General features: G+C 39.7%; 1 long non-coding RNA gene across 1 annotated transcript; it reads left to right on the forward strand.

Annotated features, from left to right (window-relative positions):
- Positions 1 to 954: 954 nt before the first annotated feature.
- On the forward strand, positions 955 to 2,150 carry LOC146677023 (uncharacterized). The gene is made up of 3 exons (XR_014907326.1): positions 955 to 1,040; positions 1,197 to 1,274; positions 1,456 to 2,150. It is a non-coding gene; the product is annotated as an uncharacterized LOC146677023 (long non-coding RNA).
- Positions 2,151 to 5,661: the final 3,511 nt, after the last annotated feature.

Raw genomic sequence — 5,661 nt, forward strand, 5'->3', positions numbered from 1 at the left:
TTCAACACATTGCTGGTGTTGTTTGTCTGTCGACCGTTACAGCGCCTATCTGTGTTTCTTTCTTGGACTCCGACATGTAGGAGGTAAAAATACTTTATTTACTTTGGAATTTTCTGTGAGTGTAGTGATGTTATTTATATATATATATTCAGTTACATGGATGCACAAGTAAAATATAAAGTTAACTAACTAGCACTACATGTGTTTTCTGTATGTTATGCTGATTTGGAGATAGCAGCTAGGCTAATGCTAGTCAAAAGTTAGCTAACTTACTTATCTTACTGTATTTTAAGATACACATTTCACGTTGTCAATGAAAACGTTTATTTCTATTTCTTAATTTTAACACCAACGTTTAATTTAACGTTAGCTAACTACAGTAATATTCTGTTTAGACTCATGGTAATGGCCGTATTTAACCAAAGAGAGGTGCAGCCTGCACTGATGAGATGTTGAGGTACCATTAACATCAGTTAGTTAGTCCTGCTGCACACTGAGACATGCACACAACCCTGTCTCCAGAACTGTAAAGACAAGGACACAGCAAACATGCAGTCACATTGTCTGCTAAACCAGCCTAGCTAAATAGATTTTAAGCAATATTTAGTGTGGACAGGCTAACTCAATGTAAGACAGTGTTCGTTGATTAAGTTATACACAGTTTACATAGAGTTACCATAAACAACCTCTTCTTCTTGTGTTGTGTTTCATAGTAGTAAAGGTATTTTTTTCCGTAGGTGGCCAAGATGTTGATAAAAGTAAAACACAGAGAGACAAAGAAATATGCAAAATTGGAAGAAGTCAGCTTCACAGATTTTGTGAGAGCAGGTAAGTTATGGTTTGTACTAAGTCATTAAAGAAGAAATGATAATGTTGTTATTAACTAAGTGATGATTTTACTTCAGTGCAGCAGACGTTTCTCATACCAGAAAATGCAGCACTGAAAGTCACGGATGAGCAGGGTATAGAGGTGGATGAGGATGTCTTTCCTGAACTTGCAGCAGTCAAAGAGGTGTGTTTTGTCATCTATACAGCTGAAGGTAAGTAAATATATGCTCTGATAGATTTTGAAGGATTTGATTTGTACAGTTACTCTTAAATAAACATTTTTAATTTGTCTAATATCCTGTGGTAACAATCACAAAATGCTGTTTTCATGGCTCAACAGTAAGTTGGATTTATCACATGCATTTCAGACATCCTGGAAACACAATCATCCAAGAAGCTGCGTGACTGCTCAGACCTAACACACTATGTGACACTCACACCTTGTGGTATGTAAATTGTATATTACCATAATAAAATACAAAATAACCATCTGTTCTCCTGGGAGAAAGTATAATTTAATCAAACCGTGCAATTTACTGGCCCTGTGTGCATAAATGGTATCTTTGTTGTGTTGTGTTTTTGATTGTATATACCTTGTATTCTAATATTTTTATTTGTCACCCTCAGATTTGACTGTCCTGAAGCAACATGTGGAAGAGCCCTCCTCTCCAAGTCTAACAGATACATTGTCTGTCTCAACCACCAGCAGTCAGAGCAGTGACACAAGTGATGCCGGACTTCAAATGGTTCAGCCTCTATTGGACAGCATACATGAAAGAAATGTAGATACAGTACTTAATTGACTTATACTTGACTCTTTAGTTGCCATTACTTGAAAAAGCTTAAACACGAAGATAAAACAGATTAGAGAAAAATAATTTAATATAGTATTTCATGTAGTTTGCTCTGCAACTGTAGTGTGTAATAAGACTTGCTCTCTCTCTCTCGCTCTCTCTCTGTTTTTGTTATGCATGTTAACCATGAAACGTGTTTCCATGATCAGTGTCCTGCTTTTCAGGTAAATGAAACCATTTTTAAGAAGATACTGGTCCTAGAAAGGGAGAAAGTAAGACATTTCAAATGTTTTGATGCCCAAATGTCATATGGGTGTGATTCACAATTTTATGTTCTGTGAGAGAGTTGCATTACTTAATTTGTTGGCTTGATGGAGACTTTACAGAGTCTTCCTCACGTTAACACTGCATTACAAGAAGTGCTTATTCTGTAGTCATTTTTTTCCTTTAATTCTGTTTTTTTTTTCTTTTCGCCCAATGTTAGGCCTTTCTGACCTCAACTGTTTAGCTGCCAATAATGGTGGATATTATGCTATTACAGTTCATTCGATGGTCACGCATGTACACTCAAATGTAGTTAATCTGAACTCCCTGAGAGTTTATTCCAAAGACCAGAATTTGCTGTGTAGGTAAACAGGGGTTAAACTGGGATTTGCTTGGTGGGAGGTCCCAGATGAATTTGTACTTCGAGAGATTTGTTTTTTGGGGGGACTGGCTGCATTTTCTCAGTGCATGTGTGTGTGGCTTTCTGGCTGTCTGTGCTGACCTTGTGATTGGTCAGTGATATTTTCAGGATGTACTCCACCTTTTGCCCCATGACTCTTGGAAAAAGCACCCATCTCCTCTTTAGTTCTACACTGGATAAGCTGTAAGGAAAATGGATGGATAATGATGAACATTATCAGTTGATACTCAGCCCCCCTTCTCCTAAACTAAGTGGAGACTCATGCATCTGCCTCTCATTCACTTGGAATGAGGTGAGGAGCTGAACTGTGGATTTGCTGCTTTGCTTTGATGCACTGAAAAGTTCAAAACCAGCCAATTAAATCATGTTATCAAAACAGGCCACCAATCTCTGTCTCCCAAACTCTTCAAGTGTTGGGATGAGAGGGAGGAGTGTTCCAACTCATTCTGAATGAACTATCCCTGCTATAGACTCTCCTCACACAGACTGAACGCAAATTTATCCATAACGACCAGAAGTTGCCAGGGGTCTCCAACTAGACTGTAGACTAACCGACAGACTAAACAATAGCAAATATCAGCAAAAACATGAAGGGAATGGTTTAGGCGCATGCATCTCGACAGAGCTGGGCTGTGGCACTGAGGGTTTTGCTGCAGACAGTGAAGAGAGGGGCAACTGTCCTGGAGTGCCTTTGTGGCACAGGCGGTGGTGTTCATGATTGTGGCTGTGTGGTGTTTGTGATATACTTCTTATAGTCTGACTTTATCCACTTGCTGTGCTGTTTCTGTGGCGACAAAATGCATTAATGTTTTTGTCAGAATTTAATGATGGTTCTACAGTAGAATGAATTGAATTTACTCCTAAATAAAAAAGGCTGAACTTTGATAAGTACCACTGCAGAGTTACTTTTCCTCATGCAAATAATAATTTTAAAAAGTTTTATTATCAATCGTTATTGCCGTTTTATTACAGGTAAAACAATATTCATGGACAATCAGACTTGGGATTGAATTTCGTGCGTCTGTGCCTTCAGACAAAAGAAGAAGCTGTGAAGGAGAGGCGAGAGGCCTGGTTAAAGCTGCAGGAGAAGATCTAGTGCTCCTGTGAGAAACTGCTGCCTGATAAAGTCTAACATGAACAACTGCACATGTACAACTGATGTATGACTTCTCTATGGGCTGATAAGAAAGTCCATAAACTGTTTGTGCAGGGAATTAAGACGAGTGTGTGTCTGTGTGTGAGTGTGTGGAGACAGAGCAGTGGTTGTAAAAATGGTTTATAGGTGGAATTAGCACTGATCATCATTAACCTGAGCCTAACACGGAGCGATAAAAGACCATTGGAGAACCTGCACAGACTGTTTTTAATGCCGGCGGAGGGCGACCGAGGAGCTCCTGGGAGGCAATGAGAAGAACCAGCCAATAAGAAGGCAGTGAACATGAAGCAGTTTCAACAGTTTTAGCTTTCAAAGGAAGAAAATTCTCTGTATTTGTGGGTTTAATAACCCCTGCTGATTGCATTTCCTGTCATATTCCAGTGTTGAATGTTCATATTAAACATTGATATAGTTTCAAATAATGAGCTGTGCGTATTTACAAGTAATCCCTTTGAGCCAAAAAGAGTCGGACTGCTCTATTCTACATGTCAGGTGTTTGTCACATATGGTTCCTTCTTCAACTTAGTGTTAAAAACACAGCATATTTGTCCAGTATTTCTCAAGAGGGTTGGTGTCTGCAGCACCAACCCTCAGTGCCACAACCCAGCTCCATCTAGATGCATGTTACTTGTATAAAAATAGGAAGCGTGAGGTCACAGGCTTTACTTTCAAAGAGGGAGTCGCCTCGTTTTGTAGAATCATTCAGCTCCTGGTTCTGGTTTTACTTCTACCATCGTTGCTGCATGTACCAGCAGCTGCTTAGCTGCTTAAAAGTGAGTTCCAAAACTTCCAAGATGTTCTTCCACTTCTGCAATCCAACATTGCGATTACCTGGGATAACTGACACTCCCTGTGGAAACAGATAAGGTGGGTGGTAGTGAGTGTGTTCAGTGCAGAGTTGCTTGGCAGATTTTTTTTAACCAGAACAAAAACATATTTTCTGCTCTCTGATTTGATCAAAGAAAACAATTTCATTGCTTCCAAGCTCCCACACAAACTCCACATTTTTCAGTATTATGAGTAAAATATCCTGAACAGCTCACTCAAGTAATATCACGGCACACACGCTGAGATCAGACGCAAGAACGATGACGGTTAACAGCCGAGGTAAGTTGAAAGTCTCGGCTTCTATTCAGCTGCTTTTAACATTTCAGAAACTTTTTGATTCTCATGTAAACTGTAATTTCATATGAAAAACTAAAAGTAGAAGTAAATGTGCTGGAGTCAGTGGCTGCAGAAATAAATTTCATCACTGAAAGTCAAATTTATGACTTAATATTCCCCTGAAACACCTTTAGTCTGAAGCTTGCAGGGGTATTTTTATGTGGACGGTGCGTGAACCAGAGGGTTTTATAAGAAACTTGTCTGGAAGCTGTGGGGGACCCACTCATTACCCACCACACCAATATATATTGTTACATCAGTACAAAGACTGGTCGAAAAACCATCACCATCATAAATATAACATTGTTATAGTAAATAATAATACCAATATATGCTTAAAACACAACAATACATTTTAACTCCCCCTCATATACAGTGGGGCAAAAAAGTATTTAGTCAGCCACCGATTGTGCAAGTTCCCCCACTTAAAATGATGACAGAGGTCAGTAATTTGCACCAGAGGTACACTTCAACTGTGAGAGACAGAATGTGAAAAAAAAATCCATGAATTCACATGGTAGGATTTGTAAAAAATTTATTCGTAAATTAGGGTGGAAAATAAGTATTTGGTCACCTCAAACAAGGAAAATTTCTGGCTCTCACAGACCTGTAACGTCTTCTGTAAGAAGCTTTTCTGTCCCCCACTCGTTACCTGTATGAATGGCACCTGTTTGAACTCATCATCTGTATAAAAGACACCTGTCCACAGCCTCAAACAGTCAGACTCCAAACTCCGCCATGGCCAAGACCAAAGAGCTTTCGAAGGACACCAGGAAAAGTATTGTAGACCTGCACCAGACTGGGAAGAGTGAATCTACAATAGGCAAGCAGCTTGGTGTGAAAAGATCAACTGTGGGAGCAATCATCAGAAAATGGAAGACATACAAGACCACTGATAATCTCCCTCGATCTGGGGCTCCACGCAAGATCTCATCCCGTGGGGTCAAAATGATCATGAGAACGGTGAGCAAAGATCCCAGAACCACACGGGGGGACCTGGTGAATGACCTGCAGAGAGCTGGGACCAAAGTAAC

This window comes from Rhamphochromis longiceps, linkage group LG2 (genome assembly GCF_057381845.1).
Source record: "Rhamphochromis longiceps isolate RC_006_pf linkage group LG2, R_longiceps_female_GT1.1, whole genome shotgun sequence".
NCBI lineage: Eukaryota > Metazoa > Chordata > Actinopteri > Cichliformes > Cichlidae > Rhamphochromis > Rhamphochromis longiceps.